Genomic DNA, 21,231 nt, shown 5'->3' with positions numbered 1-21,231 from the left:
GCTCAATGGGGGAACTGGCCAATGGCCACTCTACCTGAGATCTCTCATGGCTGGTGGCCCTATGTTTCTTCCTTCGAAGCATCTTGAATCCCTTTCCTCCTCTTGGGTCTCCTATCCTGCCTTCAGGAACCTGGAAGCCCCACCTCTTCCATCAAGACATTGGCTGATAGTATCTTTATTGATCAATCAAGAACCAATTGGAGAACAGGACCTTCAGTGTTTACCTGGAGATTCCTGATCCAAGCATCAGAACCACCCCTACATCTCACCTTTTCTGTGCAATTAAAAAAAAAAAAAAAACTTCTCTCAGACATGAATTGAACAAAATCATAACAATCATTATATGCCCCTCTATCCTTAAAAACAATTAAATCAAATTTTATTTATCCTTATGTTTTGATTATTTGCTCATAGGAAACAGACTGCCTCTACCATATGACTCTCTGTCTCAGAGCAGCCATCCTGTCTTTTTGCACAGTAGGTGCTCCCAGCATCTCAGCAAATTTCTCTGAGGCAGCTAGAATCCTTTTAAAAGGGCCTTGGGTAAATCTCCACAGGTGGCTGTGTTCCTTTGTTCCAGTTTCAAGAGCTGGAGCCATGTGACTCGGCTCCAGCTCTGTTGAGACCAGTTTTTCCTCCTATTAAACTATATCATTGTGTGTGTGTGTAATCTGAGAGTTTCTTAAATTAATAGTGGACTCTCACCTTCCACATTGTGTGCTATCTGTCTGCCCAGCTCATTGGCCACTAGCATCTTTATTGATTGATCAAGAACCAATTGGGGAGCAGGACCTTCAGTGTTCATGTGCAGATTCCTGATTAGAACTTCAGAACCACCCCTACAACTTCTATCATCGACCCATCACTATCTTGGCTCAAGTGTCTCCTGCAAGGTGTTTTGACAAATTGTTTGAACTGTGTGAAGTCTCTTTTCTTCATTAGGCTGACCCCAGGCTTCATGATTTTCCTTCTCCCACTTTGAGATTCTCATGGAAATTGCAATACCTTGGAGACCATTGTTTGAGGAGTCTGATAGGTAAAGGGAGGGACACAGGCATTTCCTTAGAATATTGTCCCATTCCTACAAGGATGGTGTGGGATTACAGGTGTGCCTTATTGTGCCTGGAATATGATTTTATGTGTTAGGCACTTTGCTAAGATGCTGGAAATCTAATAAATAATTAAGATAGTACCTTCTCTCAGACATGAATTGAACAAAATCATAACACTCAAGAGAAGTGTTGAGGGATAAAAAACCAAATCACAGTAAAAAGGAACTGAAGTTATATAGATGTATAACAAGGATGATTTGAGATGCTAACCAGGATGAAATGAAAAGGGATTTAGGACCTTAGGAGAAAGGGCCAAATAGGATGATGATATCTGAGTTGAGTGGGAGGTCAACTATACAAACAATGGCTGAATAGAAAGGCATTCAAACATTAGAGAAGGAACAAGGAGAGGGATGGTATTGGTCAAACACATTCTGTATACACAAAGCAGACTATGTATTGTGCCATAAATTCTGAGGCCAGGAAAAGCCATTGACAAGTATTACTTTTTTTTTAATTAGAAAGAAACAAATGTTCCCAATTAACAGAATCAGGAATGAACACAAAAACATTACAACAGGCACAAAAGAAATTCAGGATATTATAAGGGACTACTTTAAAAACATGTACTCCATTGTCTTAATTATGGTTTTATTACTGTGAAGAGACACAATGACCAAGGCAACTCTTTTAAGGGACAACATTTAATTGGGGCTGGCTTACAGTTTCAGAAGTTCAGCCCATTATCATCATGACAGGAAGCATGGAAACATTCATGCAGGCATGCTGCTGGAGAAGGAGCTGAGAGTTCTGCATCTTGGTCTGACTAGAGCCAGGAGGGACTGTTTGCCTTACACTTGGCCGTGACTGATAATATATATTGCCTCAAAGCCCTGTTTCCACAGTGACACACTTCCTCTAACAAGGCCACATGTCTTCTAGTAAGGCCATACCTCTAATAGTGCCACTTACAATGGGCCAAGCATATTATTACCACCACATTCCACTCCCTGGTTCCTATAGGCTTGTTCAAACATATGATCCCATGGGGGGGGGTGGGCATACCTAGCCACAGCATACTGCAAAATACATTTAGTCCAGCTTCAAAAGTCTCATAGTCTACCACAGTGTCAACATGGTTTAAAACTCCAAAATTCAAAGTTTCTTCTGAGATTCATGCAATCTCTTAACTATAATCCCTTATAAAATTAAAATAAAAAACCAGATCACATGCTTTCAATAAACCATAGCACAGGATATACATTATCATTCCAAAATGTCATGGTCAGCAAATTCTGGAAGCAAGACCAAAAAATATCTGGGCAAACTCCAAACTCTGCATCTCCATGTCTGATGTCCAACTTTTTTCAGCTTTGTCTGATGTAACACACTTCTTTCTCCTGCACTGGTTCCACTTCCTGTTAGCAGCTATCCTTGGCAGATATCCCAAGGTTCTGGCATCTTTAATATTTTGGGATCTTCAAGGCAACTTCATTTTCACAGATTCTTGTTCCAATGTCTAGGATCCACACATGGTCTTTGGGGCTCCTTCAAAGGACTTGAGTCACTTCTCCAGCTCTGCCCTGTGTAGCACTCTAGACTCTGGTTGACTCCATTCCATTGCTGCTGCTATTCATCTCATGGTACTTGCATCTTTAATATGCTGGTGTCTTTTGCTGTAACTAGACTTCGCCTCTCAATTCTTCATGGTGCCAAGCATGACCCCTTCAATGCTGGGCCATCAACTGCCACTAAGGCTGTACCTACACAAATGGGCTTTTCTGGCCTCTTACAATGCCAAGCCTTAGCTTCTCTCCATGACCCTTTCGTGCCTTCAAAACCAGCACCAGTTGGGTGATACATTACCGAGTCTGGCTGTCAGTGAGAAGTCTATCTTTAGAATATAGCTTCTTTGTACTCTCAGAAAACACTTCCCAGAAAAATTCACCTCAGTGATACTGTTTTGTTTGTTTGTTTGTTTTTGTTTGTTTGTTTGTTTGTTTTGAGACAGGGTTTCTCTGTGTAGCCCTGGCTGTCCTGGAACTCACTTTGTAGACCAGGCTGGCCTCAAACTCAGAAATCTGCCTGCCTCTGCCTCCCAAGTGCTGGGATTAAAGGCGTGCGCCACCACCGCCTGGCACTGTTTTCTTTTTAATCACTGTTAATTTCTTAGCTCCTACTAAATAGCATCAAATGCCCCTGTAACTCCTTCTATTCTTGATTCTAAAGCCAGAGCCACATGGCTGAAGCTGCTAAGTTTTCCTGATTCCTGGGGCTGAAACATGACTCCCGCCCCCATTCTATTACATTATCACCAGCTTTCTGTTTCCCAACTCCTTCAGTGCCTAAGCTCAGCTGTCTTAGAACTTGCTCTGTAGACTGATCCTTAACTCAAGAGATCTGCATGGCTCTGTCTCTTGAGTTCTGGGACTAAAGGCCTGTACTACTATGTCTGGACTTAAGCTTTTCTTTACCTGGAACTTGCTCTGTACCAGGCTGGCCTTGAACTCAGAGATCTGTTAGCTTCTGTCTTCTGGGATTAAAGGCCTGTACCACAACACCTGGTTCTAAGTTTTTCATGGCCACTATGCCTCAAGAAGCCTGTGTCTTTCAGCCTCAAGATCTGGATCACACATATGCCTTCCATTTATGGATTGCAGCTCATTCCAGATTAAAATCCCAGGTGAAAACAATAGCCAGGTCATAATAATGCCTAACACGATATAACTATTTCTTGTTCAACTACAAAAGCATAAACAATAAGCTTAGCTGGGTGGGATCTTGCCCCAAGGTTACCCACTTCCTAAATTCCATCTAATAACCTTGAACACAGGATTTAGCTACATTCCACTCTTTAAACCATACTTTTTTTTTTTTTTCCTTTCTAAGCTTTCTACACTTGATCAAAATGTTCTTCATGAGAGTAAACCAGAGGACAAAGTCTATGCTGGACTTTTTGGAGACTTTCTTTGTCAGTGTAATTCATCTGAAATATCTTCACCTTAGCCTCAGGCAGACTCTTCAGACAAGAGCAAAACATAGCCACATTCTTCATCAAAACATCAAAAACCCATCTCCAGGCCACATACTAAAATCCCTAGAGCAAGGGCTGCACAGGTCAGGTAAACCTCAGCACCCACGTCTTTCACATCCCTATTAGAGCGGTCCACTAAGTTGCCCCACTTAAAGCATTTTACTGCTTGTCAAATCCAAAGTCCCCAAATCCACATTCCTCCAAACAAAAGCATAGGCCGGTCACTACAAAACCACAGTCCCTGGTACCAACTTTTGTCTTAGTTACGATTTTATTGCTGTGAAGAGACACCATGATCAAGGCAACTCTTTTATGGGACAATATTTAAGGGCTAGTTTAGTCTCAGAGGTTCTATCTACTATCATCATGGCAGGAAGCATGGCAGTGTCCAGGAAGACCTGGTGCTGGAGAAGGAGCAGGGAGTTCTGTATCTTGATCCAGTTTCAGACAGGAGGGACTGTCTGTCTTACACTCGGCGCGGCTTGAGCATATATTACCTTAAAGCCCACCCCCCATCACTCCACCTCTATTTTTTTTAAATCACTTTAAAATTTCCTAAAGAGTAAGAGGAAAAAAATCTTCCTTTTCTCTAACCTATGTATTTGTGACACTGAGCGTAGTGGTATCTACCTGTGATTCCAGCAGTCAAGAGGTTAAGGCCAGGGTGAACCATACGTTTATAACCAATCTGGGCTAGATAGCAAGTTTCAGGGCAGACTGAACTATATAAGGAGACCTCGTCTTTAAAACCAAATTAAACAACAGAAAAGAACTTATGTCCATTTCATGTTTTTTTTATTTATTAGGTATTTTCCTCATTTACATTTCCAATGCTATCCCAAAAGTCCCCCATACCCAGCCCCCCCCCCCACTCCCCTACCCACCCGCTCCCACTTTTTGGCCCTGGCGTTCCCCTGTACTGGGGCATATAAAGTTTGCATGTCCAATGNNCCTCTCTTTCCAGTGATNGCCGACTAGGCCATCTTTTGATACATATGCAGCTAGAGTCAAGAGCTCCGGGGTACTGGTTAGTTCATAATGTTGTTCCACCTATAGTTATGCCCATTTTATATTTTTCCTGCTTATATATTTTAAATGTTCCCTTTCCTTTACAATCATACATTTATGGAGTATCACTGTTTTCTGGGTATCAGTATACACATACACCAAAGATACACACACACACACACACACACACACATTTCACAATAGTGCCAAGGTGTAATTAGCATGTACAAGGATATTAAGTGTTGTGTTTTATTTAAAAAAAAAAAAAGAAAGAAAAAAAGAGCCAAGATATGTTTGTAGAGCCAGGAATAGTGAGGTGTGGGAGGGGTGCCTTGGTGGGCTCATGCTGAGGCATCCCTGTCCCCCACCCTCCAAAGACTAGCCATACGACAGATATGGTATAGAATTGAGTTTATTTAGAGACATGGGAAGGGGAGTTCAGTAGAGACAGAGAGAAGGGGAGTAGAGACAGAGAGAGGGGGAGGGGAAGAAGAAGGAGAGGAGAGGCTGGCTAGGAACAGGAGAAGAGAGTGGGGGGGGGAGAAGGAAGGGGAGAGCAGAGAAAGGGATCAGAGAGAGAGAAAGGCAGAAAGAGTAAGAGAGTGAGGAGGGGCTCAGCCAGGTCTACCTGGAGACAGTCAGGTCAACTATTGGGCAGAGCTTAGAAGGAATGCCAACAGAGTTTCTTTTTTAAAAAATGGAGAAAGGGCTCAGTGGGAAGTATATGAGGTACAAAGGCCTAGGGTCAATTGGCAATAATTGGAGGGGGGGGGGGTGTTGGCAGGGAGGAAAAAGGGGGAAAGGATAGAAAGCAGATTTGAGTGCTCTAGCTTTTGATCCTAGCTAGCACAGAGAGGCTGAGACAGGATGGTTGCTAAGAGATCGAGACCTTCAATGCCAGCCTGGAGCCAGCCTGAACTACAATGTGAGACCCAGTCCAAAGGAAAAAAAAAAAAAAGTAAGAAGTATTGTATTAGTTACTTTCTTTTTGCCTGAGAAACCCACTTAGTGGGAGTACTTATTAGCGTTCATCGTTTCAGATGTTTTGGTTCATGGTCACTAGGTTTCATTGCTTCTGGGTCTCTGGTTGGAACTTATGTACTGGGGCAGTTATTTATCAAAAAAAAAAAAAAAAAAGCATACAGGCTGCAAAGGAAGCTAGAGGAAAGGCCAGGGTAAGACACACCCTCAGCGACCCACTTCTTCCAAATAGGCTTGTTCCACCATTTACAACATCTCCATACCTTCAAAGATTTAATACATCAGTGGCTTAGGTCAGAGGTTCACTATCCATTCACTTCTCCCAACATCAAAGTCCACTAGCTGGCAACCAATCCTTTACCACATGATGAGTCTTTGGGGGACGTTTTAGATTCGGACCCTAGCAAATATCAAGATCTAATCCACATTCCATCCCCCAGAAGTTTTCTGAAGGTCGGATTACACAAACATTTAAGCGAGGCATCATGTGCTAACAGTCATTTAATTTTATTTTTCTCCGTTGTTTTCTAACGATGCTTCCCTAATGGATGGTTTTAATCATTTGCCACGCAAAGAAGCCTAAGCTTAATTCTAGGAGCATTGTGTTAACAGGGAAGGGATAAATCTGCTGTATCCGATGATCAATCCGGACCCAGAATATTACATTTCAGCCTGTCCACAACCAGCAACGACTACAGTGGTTGAGAGCTTTTGGAAATACATTAGCAGACTGAAACGTAATATGCATGAGATTCTTGCAGACAGGAAGAGGTAAATTGCTCTCTTTCTCTCTGCACCTTTCCCCTGGTTAGTGACACTAAGCCCATTCTGTGTTCCTGACACTCTTCCAGGTCTCCCAGGGTGGGGGACAGGGATCATTCCTAACCGAACCAGCTGGCTCCTAGACTAAGGTTGGTAACCTGCACCAGGGATAATCTTGTTTTCAACTCACTGGTGGTCATTTTCAGGAGCCAAGATCCGCCTCCCCGTTCTCATCAGAGTTCTTTGATCCAAAGGACTTTGCCCCCTTCCTTAAGTGACAGATCATCCCGCCACTTTCTGCCGCAGGACTGTGGGGAGAGAGACACCTTCCTATCAAACTCTCCGGAGACCGTCACGGGAGCTGCGCGAGGAGCAGCCCCGGTTGGGGTCGCCTCAGGGACGCGACCCGCAAGCGCGAAGCTGGGGCCGCTGGAGCCGAACAGGGAACGGCGTTTGCCGGGGCCGAGGCGGAAGCCGGATCCTTTGGCGGACCGGACCGCGGGAACCCGGAAACGCCTGGGCCACACCGAAGCGGCCCGGGCGACAGAGCCGGCGGGAGCCGGCGGTGCTGCGGGTCAGCGGGCGCGGCGGAGCCGACGGGCTCGGCAGCCTGGGTCTCCCGGCGTCGCGGAGCCCGGGGCTCCAGTGCGGGCAGCTGGCCGAGCCGCACGGCGGGTGAGCGGAGGGCGCTGGGGGGAGCTGGCGGGACGCCGAAGCAGGGAGGCTTGCGGGCTGGGATGGCGCTGGGCGGTTGAGGCCACCGGGACCGCAGCGGACGGCTACAGCCCTAGTTTATGGGGAGCAGATGAATGGGCGCCTTGTACCTCCGGCCTGGACGTGCCGGAACGTTCTGGGTGGAGGAGGAAAAGGTCCGGAGGGGAGGGGTGTGGCAGGCAGTGTGCCTGCAAGCTTCAGACTGGCGGGCCAAGTGCCTTGGGGGCCAGGCTGGCGGCCGGTCCTTTCGCAGTCATTTCGGGAGCTCCGGCTCAGCCTGTGACCCCGGGCTAGGGACGAGTCTGCTCGGTGAGGAAGGACGGTGTAGTCAAGAAGCTGCAGGGACTTGGAGAGATGGAAAGGGTGACCGTGGTAAGTCTAGACCGAAGGCGATGGGTGTTCATGTGAGGTTCCCATCAGTGTGTGTGGCGAGAGTTTGCAGGGGTTCTAAGTATTGAAGAGTGGGGGAGCTCAGTGAACATTTTATTTAAGCAAACTCAAGTTTCTGCTAGTTCAGATTAATTAAGGGATATTAAACGAAGCAATGGGCATTAACTGTAGCAAGGCACTTATAGAAGCGTGCCCTTTATTATATCCTATTAAATGCAATATTTGAAGATGGCACCTGAGTTGAGTCTTTGTAGACACTTATTTTGGTAGTTACAGGTAATGTTTGGTTGTTTCTCACGTCTTAATTCCGTTACTACTAACTCAAGTTGCTTGCTTTCAAATGAATGACTCCTACGTTTATGCGCCTGACTAACTTCCCTCCCTTTAAATTTTTTCCTACCGCATCTGCCCCTATTTTCTGGCCACTTTCAGGTGCACCATACCAATAGCTTCCAAAACGGAACTTGCTGCTTTAAGTCTTTCTGCCTTGGAACTACGCCTGACCTGATAGCACACGCATGAGCAGGGCCCCCTCTTTTCTCTGTCTCACGGATCTCCTGGTTCTCTTCATCCACCCACACACCCCCACTCCTGCCCCCTCTTCACTGTGTGTGGCTGTGCTGGGCAGTGAACCCCGTGGGAATATTGACGGAGCACTCTGTCACTGAGCTGTAATTTTAGTTCTTTGCAATCGCTTTTTGAAGCTGGAGATTTAATGCCACTCTCTGACAGTTCTCTCAGAAATACTCAGCGACGATTTACTTATTTAGTGGTTCTAGGGATGGAACATAGGTCATACTGAAGGCTAGGTAAGTGCTTAGATACTGTGGAGTATCCCTAACCAAGAATAGATTTTAAATAATTTAGGTAGCCATTAAAAACCCTTCAAAATTTAAACCACTCCACGATACAAGTTAATGTAATCCTTTCATTCTTTTTTAAAAATAGTTTTATTTCTAAGCTAGACATTCTTTTTTAAAACGTAACTTTATCCAACATATTGAAATTTTTAAGACAACCATAGGATTTTTATTATTATTTTTTAAAGATTTATTTATTATTTATTATATGTAATTACACTGTAGCTGTCTTCAGACACTCAGAAGAGGGAGTCAGATCTCGTTACGGATGGTTGTGAGCCACCATGTGGTTGCTGGGATTTGAACTCTGGACCTTCGGAAGAGCAGTCGGGTGCTCTTACCTGCTGAGCCATCTCACCAGCCCAGGATTTTTATTTTTATTTACATATTTTTAATTTTTATTGGATGCTTTATTTATTTACATTTCAAATGTTATCCCTTTTCCCGGTTTCCCCTCTGGAAACTCCCTATCCCATCTCCCCCTCTCCCTGCTTCTGTGAGGGTGCTTCCCCACCCTCCTTCTCACTCCTGTCCCTCACCTTCTGGCATTCCCCTACACTGGGGCATCAAGCCTTTACTGGACCAAGGGCCTCTCCTCCCATTGATGCTGGACAAGACCATCCTCTGCTATATATGCAGCTGAAGCCATGAGTCCCTCCTCTTTGGATGGTGGTTTAGTCCCTGGGAGCTCTGGGGGTTGGGGTCTGGTTGGTTGATATTGTTGTTCTTCCTATGAGGTTGCAAATCCCTCAGTTACTTCAGTCCTTTCTCAAATTCCTCCATTAGGACACGTGCTCAGTCCAGTGGTTGGCTGAGAGCATATGCCTCTGTATTTGTCAGGCTCTGGCAGAGCCTCTCAGCTGTATCAGGCTCCTGTCAGCAAGTACTTCTTGGCATCTACCATAGTGTCTGAGTTTGGTGTCTGTATATGGGATGGAGCCCCAGGTGGGGCAGTCTCTGGATGACCTTTCCTTCAGTCTCTGCTCTACATTTTGTCTTTTGTATTTTGTTCCCCCTTCTAAGGACTGAAGCATCCACAATTTGGTCTTCCTTCTTCTTGAGCTCCATGTGGTCTGTGAATTGTATCTTGGGTATTCTGAGTTTTTGGCTAATATCCACTTATCAGTGAGTGTACATCATGTGTGTTCTTTTATGACTGGGTTACCTTACTCAGAATGATAATTTCAGAATGATAATTTTTAGTTCCATCCATTTGCCTAAGAATTTCATGAACTCATTGTTTTTTTTTTTTTTTAAGATTTATTTATTTATTATATGTAAGTACACTGTAGCTGTCTTCAGACACTCCAGAAGAGGGCGCCAGATCTCGTTACGGATGGTTGTAAGCCACCATGTGGTTGCTGGGATTTGAACTCTGGACCTTCGGAAGAGCAGTCGGGTGCTCTTACCCACTGAGCCATCTCACCAGCCCGAACTCATTGTTTTTAATAGCGAAGTAGTACTCCGTTGTGTAAATGTGCCACATTTTCTGTACCTATTCCTCTGTTGAAGGACATCTACTTTCTTTCCAGCTTCTGGATGTTATAAATAAGGCTGCTATGAACATAGTGGAGCATGTGTCCTTGTTATATGTTGGAGAATTTTCTGGGTATATGCCCAGGAGTGGTATAGCTAGGTACTCAGGTAGTACTATGTACAGTTTTCTGAGGAACCTCCAGACTGATTTCCAAAGTGGTTATACCAGCGTGCAATCCCACCAGTAATGGAGGAGTGTTCCTCTTTCTCTACATCCTTGCCAGCATCTCCTGTCACCTGAGTTTTTATTCTTAGACATTCTGACTTGTGTGAGGTGGAATTTCAGGGTTGTTTTGATTTGCATTTCCCTGATGATTAAGGATTCTGAACATTTTTTCAGGTGCTTCTCAGCCATTCGGTATTCCTCAGTTGATAATTCTTTGTTTAGCTCTGTATTCCATTTTTAATAGGGTTTTTGGTTTTATGAGTCTAACTTGAGTTCTTTGTATATATTGAATATTAGCCCTCTATCGGATGTAGGATTGGTAAAAACATTTTCCCAATCTGTTAGTTGCCATTTTATCCTATTGACAGTGTCCTTTGCCTTACAGTAGGTTTGCAATTTTATGAGGTCCCATTTGTAGACTCTCATTCTTATAGCATAAGTCATTGGTGTTCTGTTCAGGAAATTTCGCCTGTTCCTGTGTATTTGAGGCTTTTACCACTTTCTCTTCTATTAGTTTCAGTGTATCTGGTTTTATGTGGAGGTCCTTGATCCACTTGGACTTGAGCTTTGTACAGGGAGATAAGAATGGATCAATTTGCATTCTTCTACATGTTGGCCACCAGTTGAACCATTTGTTGAAAATTATGTCTTTTTTTTCCACTGGATGGTTTTAGCTTCTTTGTCAAAGATCAAGTGACTATAGATAGGTGTGTGGGTTCATTTCTGGGTCTTCAGTTCTATTCCATTGATCTGCATGCCTGTCTCTGTACCAATACCATGCAGTTTTTATCACTGTTGTTCTTTAATACAGCTTGAGGTCAGGGATGGTGATTAGCCTGAGAAGTTCTTTTATTGTTGAGAATAGTTTTCCATATTCTGGGTGTTTTGTTACTCCAAATGAGTTTGCAAATTGCTCTTTCTAACTCTATGAAGAATTGAGTTGGAATTTTGATGGGGATTGCATTGAATCTGTAGATTGCTTTTTGTAAGATGGCCATTTTTACTATATTAATCCTGGCAATCCATGAGCATGGGAGATCTTTCCATCTTCTGAGATCATCTTCAATTTCTTTCTTCAGAGACTTGAAGTTCTTGTCATACAGATCTTTCACTTGCTTTATTAGAGTCACACCAAGGTATTTTATATAGGGTTTCACATCATAGTCCTCCAGGCTGGCCTGGAACTTAATAAGTAGTCCAGGATAGCCTCTAACTTGTGGCACTTTTCCATTGGATCTTAATTATTTCTGAAGTAGGACAATTATCATTGGTTCCATTTAGATGACTTTTGAAGATGACACAGGTCATGTAATTTTCTCTTTATCCTATCTCACTGAGTTTGGTATGTACTCAAGCAGGTGCCTTTTAAGGAAGTTAATACCCGCTGGGCGTGGTGGCGCACGCCTTGAATCCCAGCACTTGGGAGGCAGAGGCAGGCAGATTTCTGACTTTGAGCCAGCCTGGTCTGCAGAGTGAGTTCCAGGATAGCCAGGGCTATACAGAGAAACCCTGTGTCACCTTCCCCAACCCTCCCCCTAAAGGAAGTTAATATCCCAAATGAATGTGCACAGGCGGTAGACCCAGTGGAAAGAATTTCTCTGTTAAAAGCTGCATTCTATGATTCAGTGATAGAACTAACTAGGATTATGTTTATAATTCAGTTACTAGGTGCTTCTTTTCTTGAAAAAATTTGAGTTCCTATTTGATGTTAAGTAATTTTTTTCCAAAGTTCAGAATAACATGAATAGTTGCTTAATATTAGATTTCAGTTTTAAAAACAGCAAGTGTATGTTAAGGCTATTCGACTTAATTGTCTCCATTAATGAAAGAGTTAACACTGTGATATGTGTGTGTGTGTATTCTTTCTTTTCTTTCTTTTTTTTGTTTTTGTTTTTTGTTGTTGCTGTTGTTGAGACTTGTTGGAAATGGGTATAGGGTTATATCTCCATTAGGACTACAGGCATATTTTCTATGTGTTTTGCCTGCCTGCATGTATGTATACCATGCGCATACATACTGTGCTCTCAGGCCTGAAGAAGGTTCTGGATTCTTAGGAACTGGAGTTACAGATGGTTGTACATACACCACCAATGCTAGGAATTGAACTCTAGTCCTCTTCAAGAGCAACCATTGCTCTTAAACCCCAGCCATCTTTCCAGTCCTGTTAGATAGTTTTAAAATGTGGTGTTGTTGGTATTTAAGGCAGTGACTTTTGAAGCTAGAGCAGTATCAGCTTCTCTAGTTTTTCTGTCCAGAACTGTTCATCATCTACATTGAAGATACAGTCAAATGAAACCAAACTAAACCAACAGCAACAACAGTAGTAACAACAGAAAGATTAAGGTATGGAACTTGTATTAGTCAGGGTTCTCTAGAGTCACAGAACTTATGGATAGTCTCTATATAGTAAAAGAATTTATTGATGACTTACAGTCAGCAGCCCAATTCCCAACAATGGTTCAGTCGCAGCTGTGAATGGAAATCCAAGGATCTAGCAGTTACTCAGTCTCACACAGCAAGCAGCTGAAGGAGCCAACGATAGACTCCCTTCTTCCAATGTCCTTATATTGTCTCCAGAAGAAGGTGTAGCCAGATTAAAGGTGTGTTCCACCACACCCTTAATCCCAGATGAAAGGTGTAGCCCAGATTAAAGGTGTGTTCCACCACACCTTTAATCCCAGATGACCTTGAATTTGGAGATTTAATCTTCTGGAATCCATAGCCACTATGCCTCAAGTTCTCCATACCAAGATCCAGATCAGAAACTTCTATCTCCCAGCCTCCAGATAAGGGTCACTGGTGAGCCTTCCAATTCTGGATTGTAGTTCATTCCAAGTACAGTCAAGTTGACAATCAGGAATAGCCACTACAGAACTGTATCCTAAGTTAAGCAACATTGTAGAAATTAGAGTTAAAGTTGAAGCTTTAGGTTACACCAGATAAAATGCTTAGAAACCACTTCATTTCACAAAGAAAGATTCATATATGACTTTATACTGTTTCACCTCCCCCTTAAAAGTTAGATAAGATACACTTTCAGGACTCAGAGAGCTGGCTCGTGGGTATTTTTATTTTATGTGTATGGGTGTTTTGTATTTACATCTGCACTATTTGTATGCAGAGGCCAGGAAAGGGCAGCAGATCCCCTGGAACTGTAGTTAGTATTATTTTATTTTATTTCATTTTTTAGTATTTTATGTGGCTGAGTGTTTTGCTAGCATGTATGCCTGTGCAGCACAAAGAGGGCATCGGATCCCTTGGAACTAGAGTCACTGACAGACTTGAGTTGTGGGTCTAGTAATTGAACTTGGGTCCCTGCAAGAGCAGCCAGTGTCACTGAGCTCCAGTCTCAGTATCTTAAACTGCAAAGAAGTGATACCTTCTTTTCAAATTAAGTCATATTGAAATGAGAAAGTCTGTATGTAATGATTAGCAAGAAACCTGACACCATAGGTGCTCAAGGTTCTTACTTCGTTTATGAAGTTTTAGTTTTTAGAAAATGTTAAGTGAGGACCAGTTTTGTCCCTTGTCTGTCTTCTGTGTACAGAAAGATTTGTCCAAAGGTATATCACCCTGAACCCTGAAAGCTCTAGAGCCCCTGAGAAAGACTTAATTCACAAAGAGATCATCCTTTCTGGAGGATTTAAATGCTAAGGATTTTAATTTATTGTCAAGCCTTTTGTAACTCCAACAGAGCAAGTGCCTAATCTGACAGGTGCTGCTGGTGAGGCAATACAGGGAAATACAACTCTGAGAAGAAGAAAATTTCTACCATGTTGCCTAACCTAGGACACACCACAGTCACTTATCTTAACCATGGTTTGGTTGGTTGGTTGGTTTGGTTTGCTTCCTTTGAGCTGGTAACTTCTATGTGACTGGTAAACAGTTTTGGGCTAGCAACTAGAGAAACTGATTAACATCGTATCTTCAAATGTCATTGGCCATAATGTGCTCTTACAAAGATAAGCATGTAGGAGGAGGGGTAAGTTGCTAGAAGGCTGCAGGATACTTTAGTGGTAGCACACATACCTAGCACGTAGCAAGTCCCAGAACTACCAGGGGGAGCACTCCTTTCTCTGCGTGTGGATGTACATATCTACCGGACTCAGAGTACTCTCCTCTCTTAGTGAGCTCCTGAGCCTTCCGGGACACTTTTTTTTTTTTAAAGAGAGACAAATATTTGTTCAAAAAATACAAGAAACAATGGATGGTTTGAGTTGGCCTGTAGTTTATGACCGGAAATTTAGCTTAAGGCCAGATTATGAAGGGCTGTGTATCCTCCATTTGGTAAAGGTGTCAGTTGAATTTTACAGACAAGGAAAGAATGTGATTAAATGTATATTTTCTTAAGATACCTGCTGTATGGAGGGTGAGTTAGGGTGTGAAGAGTCTGAGCCTGTTCATATATATCAGCTAGCAGGCAGTGTGATGAAGGACTTGGATAAGCATAATTAATGTAATTTATAGTTTACGGAATTTAAGCACATTCAGAAGTCTAAAACTTCTGAGACTGGAAGATTATCTATGTTGTGGGGGAGGTCATGTATGCCTTTGAATCTATTTTCTTCATCTAAAGTGCATTTTTGTTTTATTGAGGTATATTAATAAATAGAAATTGCATATACAAGGTCTATGTTGTAATGATTTTATGTATATTCGATAGTTTCCTTAATATTGTACATGGTTATCATTTGTATGCCTTGGAGGAGTGCTACTCTTGAGAGTGACTCTTAGTAAATTTCAAAGAAAAGATGTAAGCAGAGAAGTGTGTTTTCTGTCGATTCCAAGGCTTCTCTGTCTGGGAAGACTTTGTTAAATCCCTAGCATGGCAGAAGGGTGTACATATACTGGGTGGGTGGGCAAGAGATCCAGGGACGGGAGTGATCCTCAACCCTGACAACCCTTCAGCTAAACCGCCTTCAGCTGTCTTCTCATCCCTTAGATAGCACAACTAAATTGTGGGCTCTCTCAATGGCACTTTGGTAAAGACTTACTGATTTGGCTGGAAAGAAGGCTTAATGCTTAAGGGCGCTTGCTGATTTTGCAGAGGATTCACTTGGTTGCCACACCCACATAGCAGCTCAAAACTGTCTGTAACTTGAGTTACAGGGGGTTAGAGGGGATCTGACCCTCTTCTGACCTCCACACTTCTGCACTTACATGGTGCATTGGCATACATTCAACTGTACACATAAATAAAATAAAGTAAAATAAAATAAGATTTTACTCAAAACAAAACAACCCTTTCATTGCTGCACCTGAACATCACACCCTGTTTACTGCCTTCTGTCTGGAGATTCTATCTCCCTCACAGTAAGGGGGAACCAGGCACATTTCAGCTGGCGTTGTTAATGCAACCACCGAGCCATCAAGCTGGGAAGTAGATGCTAAGGAGCTCATCCTTGTTTTAGAATTTGTAAACTGTCTCCAAGTGCATCGCCTGGGGAAGTAGGGGACAATTTCAGCTGTAGGACTGACCTTTTACCTGTCTTTTTCCCCCACTTCTTTGAGACAGGGCTTCTCTGTGTAGCCCTGACTACCTGTGAGTCCTGGAACTCACTTTGTAGACCAGGCTGGCCTCAAACTCAGACAGAGCTTCTGCTGGGATTAGTGCATGTGTCACGGCTGTCTGGCAGTTTTTCCTTTTTTTATGTGAAAATAAATACAATTTTATATTACTGCAACAAAGAAGAGAGCTCTGTGTATAGCCTGCCACCTAACGGAAGTTCATCCATTCACTGACTGGCCAAATCCATCTTTGGACTCTGAACTGTGGAAAGCATGTCGCCACTGCATACCAGTCACATTGGTCCTGTAGAGCAGCTCTGTCTCTGGGTCTGGGAATAAAGATGGTATTGAAGGGCACTCCTGGTGGCAGGGCTGTGCTTGAGGCAGAGGCACACAGACCTCTCCACTCTTTTTTGAGTTGGTGTCTCACTATGAAGCTGTAGGAGGCCTGAAATTAGCTACATAGACCTGGCTGGTCTTGAACTTGAGGTAATCCTCCTGTCTCCTATATCTGCTGGGATATAGGTATGCATTTGGCTTATCTTAATATTCTTAATTTATTTTTGTTTTTCTTTCCTCCCTTCCTCCTTCCCTCCCTCTCCCCCTCTCTCTTCCCCTCCCTCCTCCTGTCTTGAAATGTTTGAATATATCTTCCTTGCTGAAGACTAAGGCCCATATAGAAATATATGGTTTAGATTGTTTTGGTTTTTACTGTGTAACCAATGCTAATGACAGTGTTGACCATACTAAGTGTGACTTGCATATCTGATAGCTTATTATACTCTGGACAACTGAGTCTTGTATATATATGTGTGTGTGTGTGTGTGTGTATGTATGTATGTATGTGTGTATGTATAATATATGTATATATATATGTGTGTGTGTGTATACACATATATATATGTTTTTCGAGACAGGGTTTCTCTGTATAGCCATGGCTGTTCTGGAACTCACTTTATAGACCAGGCTGGCCTTGAACTCAGAAATCTGCCTGCCTCTGTCTCCCAAGTGCTGGGATTAAAGACGTGTGCCACCATGCCTGGCTCTTGTATGTACTTTTAATTTCTTATCTCCTTAGTTATGAATTTTTCATAGTGGTCCGTGTTTCTTGCTACTGTTTGGCTTTTATATTATGTTCTGATCTTTGGAGAATGTCTTCAACTCTTGCCATTAGTGGTGGGAAATGACCACAGGAGGGAATGACAGCGCAGCATAGTACAGGGCAGGAAATGGGTGAGAGCTTTTTACTGCTGTGTGACTGCACGAGGCAGGGTAAAGCTTCTCTTGTTAGGGCCATATCATTGTTTTCCCTATCACTAAATACTGAGCAAATCTTACCTGCAAATTGGCATAAAGTAGATTTTATATTTGTATAGCTGAAGAAATATTTGAGCATTTGATTTTGCTTGATTGTAATAATGGAAAGTCTGTAGTCCATGAAAGAACAGTTAAAAATTGACAGAGCTGTAACTTATACCAGTGATGGCATCTTGTTTAAACAGACATGGAACACCTTGAGGAAGTAAGGGCAATGAGAAACAGTGAAAGGTGTTTAACTTGGGATAGACTAGGAACGTGTAGGCACCAAAGTGTTGGCTGACGATGTGGCTAAGTGGAGGAGTTCTTGACTAGAATGTGCAAGGCCTTAGTAAATCACTGGAAATAAGTCTGTGGCCATATGGATTTTCAGACTTGTCTATAAGGGCCTATCTATAAAGATGAATATACATGATTAGTGTATGGTATTTTTTGGTTTTGTTTTGGGCTAGGGTGTCTCTTATGTAGTCCTGGGCATCTTGAAACTTGCTATGTAGAATAAGCTGTCTTTAAACACACAGACATCCTACCACCTCTGGCTCCTGTGTGCTGGGATTAAAGGCATGTGTCATTATGTCTGGCAGTGTATGGTATTTTGAGTATTTCTGAAATTAATACATATGTGTAATTCAACTAACATTTAATCACAGTAATCCTCATTAATTTGGGGGAAGGTGGTCATCAGTAATAATGTACAGGAATGATGTATATGCATTATGGCATGCATGTGTGTATGTGCACATATGTGTGTGTTTGCAATGCTGGGAATTAAACCCACAGCTTATTATTATTTAACACTTGAGATAACAGAATTGCTTGTCAAATCTTTATAAAACAGGATCTTTGGCCGGGCGTGGTGGCGCATGCCTTTAATCCCAGCACTCGGGAGGCAGAGGCAGGCGGATTTCTGAGTTCGAGGCCAGCCTGGTCTACAAAGTGAGCTCCAGGACAGCCAGGGCTACACAGAGAAACCCTGTCTCGAAAAGCAAAAAAAAAAAAAACAGGATCTTTGGATCCTAAAGGAACCACTTTAATGAAAATGAAGGACATAATTACCATATAAATATATTTAAATTGTAGGTTCTGCTATATTTATAGGAGGTTTATTTTATTTTATTTTATTTTTTCATTGAGACAGGGTTTCTCTGTGTAGCCCTGGGTGTCCTGGAACTCACTCTGTAGACCAGGCTGGCCTTGAACCCAGAAATCCACCTGCCTCTGCCTCCCAAGTACTGGGATTAAAGGCATGTGCCACCACTTCCTGGCCTGGAGTTGTTGTTGTTGTTTTGGCTTTTTGAGACAGTCTCTGTAGCCAAGACTGGCCTGAAGCTGGCTATGTAGCTAAGTAGATCAGACTAGCTTTGAACTCGGAGAGATCTGCTTGCCTGCCTTAGAGTGCTGGGATCAAAGGCATGCACCATCATGCCTGGCCTCCTATATAAACCCAGGGCCTCACATAAACATAGTAGGCAGGTGCTCTATCACTCAGCTATGTCTCTAGCCCTCTGTTTTGTCTTGCGTTTTCTTTTTTCTGAAGATTATTAAATAATTACTGAGAATCAGTTGGAATTTGAAGAGCATAATAATTTTTTGTCTGCTGTTAAAAATGTAAAAGTAAATTCTGATAACAAATCTCGGTGATAGATCAATTATTTTTTTGCAGTATGTTTTTCCCTTGAAGAAATTAAAAAATAATAAACTCAACTTTAAAAATATTAAATGCACTCAGCAATTCAGATGAAATATGGCAATTAGTAAACAAGTGCAAAATTTATTGATGAGGGTTGGGAGTGTAATTCAGTGATAAGAATTTGCCTAGCGTGTGTCAAGACCTGAGTTTGATCCTCAGTACATAGAAAAGGGAAAGGGAGGGGTCTATAAGACAGCCTAACCAGACCTAGGATCAATTCCTAGCCATAGGACATAAAGGACTTCATGAGGGAGGAACTACATGATTGCTGTTTACATCAGTGTAGCTTAAAAGCAAGAGACCAAAGCACTAATAAGCCTCTTATTGAAAATGTGTACACAGGTGTGTGTGTGTGTGTGTGTGTGTGTGTGTGTGTGTGTGTGTGTGTTTGGTAGTGGAAAAGCAAAATTGAGAAAGTACATGCTGGCTTAGAAACGTATTTGTTTATTTATTGAGATGGAGTCTAACTATGTAGCCCTGGGTGCCCTGGAACTCTTATGTAAACCAGTGTTCTTAAATTTGTGGTGATTTCCTACAGCTGGCCACCAAGTGCTGGGATCACATGCTGGCCAGAAACTGACCTTTAAGTTTGTATTTACTAATAAATTGGAACATTGTTGTTAAAATAGATGTATTAATGGTCTTGGTAGCACAGAATAAGCACACAACTGACTTCCTTGAACATATTTGAAATCACTCTTTGATATTTTGGGGGATTGCTGACAACTTTCTGTATAGAGAGAAGAAAAAGCAGTTAATATCCTAGCATTTTACAGTATTGTGTACTATGAGCCAGGAAAGATGTTTAACTAAATGAGCTGGTATTTCTAATATCTAATTATATGATCTTGAAAGTTTTCAGACTTTATTATTCACCATTTATTCATTTTTAAAATGAAAAGCGATTAACTTAGTTTCAAAAGCATGATTGACTTCTAAAATGCTGTTGTGTTATTTCCCACTTCCCAAAAGTTAGCAGTTCTAGTAGGTATAGCCCATGTGGTTTTAAATTTTGTTTTTCTTAGGTTTGTGACACCAGACATCTTTACTGGTTCATTTGTCTTTATTATTGGTAAAGTATCTTTTGCCTATTTTTAATTTTTTGTCTTCTATGTCCAATATTATAAAAATTCTCTTTATATAAGTTACATGATCTATATTCTAGATACAACCCCAGTATATATTTATATATATGTATGTATATGCATATACTATATATACCTGTGTATGTATAAACACAAACACACACATATATATACATATCTTATGTGTGTATATACATTTATACACATATATAAATAAACATTTTCTTCACTTTTAACATGAAGAAGTTTTTAGATGTTTTCCTAAAATATGAACCACCACTAATACTCTTGTTATATTTCACATTAGGACTTTCTTTGCCATGAAGGATTTACAGAAGTGAGGCAGATGGTTAATAAAGAAGTCTATGTGTTTGCTCCTATGAGGTGTGGTAAAGAAGTATATGCTTAACTTTTGTCTCTGAAATTCAAATAAGATGCTTCCAATAATATCTCTAGTGATTTATGTATGTGCACTTAATGGCAGATATGTGTTTTTCATCATTAAAATTTTTATCCTTATAATGTGGCATTGTTCATGTTTGGAATATATTTAGATGTAGGTAGGGATTGCCAAATTTCCTAAATAACATTTTTGTCTTCAGGAATTGTTTTTTTTTCAGGCCTGGAGAGTGACTCAGTGGTTAAAAGCACTGGCTGCTCTTGAAAGGACACAGCCACATGGCTGCTTACAACAGTTCATAATTCTGGTTCCAGAGGATACAGACACAAAATACTAAAATACAAATGACAACTATTTAAAGGGGCTAGAAAGATCGCTCAGTTGTCAAGAGCACTTTATTGTTTTTGCAGAAGACCTGGGTTCAGTTCCTAGTACACACATGCTGGCTCACAGCCAACCTAACTGCAGTTGCAAGGGATTTCATACCCTTTTCTTACTTCCATGGACAGCAGAAACACACATGGTGCACATACATACATATATGTATGCAAAACACTCATGCACATAAAATAAATATAAATATAAATATTATTTTTTTAAGAGTAGGTTTCTGTCTGGCATGGTGGCACATGCCTTTAATCGCAGCACTCTAGAGTCAGGGGCAAGCAAATCTCTGTTGAATTCAAGTCAGCCTGCTGTACTTATCAAGTTCCAGGCTAGCCAGGGCT

The 21,231-nt window shown here is 41.8% G+C and overlaps 1 protein-coding gene across 1 annotated transcript in view; it reads left to right on the top strand.

The window, feature by feature from the left end:
* Window positions 1-6,957: 6,957 nt before the first annotated feature.
* Window positions 6,958-21,231, top strand: part of Slc35a3 (solute carrier family 35 member A3) — a 41,630-nt gene continuing 27,356 nt past the window's right edge. The window contains exon 1 of the mRNA XM_021158446.2: window positions 6,958-7,512. The gene's annotated coding sequence lies outside the window, so the exon portion shown is untranslated. The remainder of the gene's footprint in view (window positions 7,513-21,231) is intronic.

The sequence above is a fragment of the Mus caroli genome, chromosome 3 (genome assembly GCF_900094665.2).
Source record: "Mus caroli chromosome 3, CAROLI_EIJ_v1.1, whole genome shotgun sequence".
Classification (NCBI taxonomy): Eukaryota; Metazoa; Chordata; class Mammalia; order Rodentia; family Muridae; genus Mus; species Mus caroli.
This window is presented reverse-complemented; position numbering and strand designations above follow the sequence as displayed.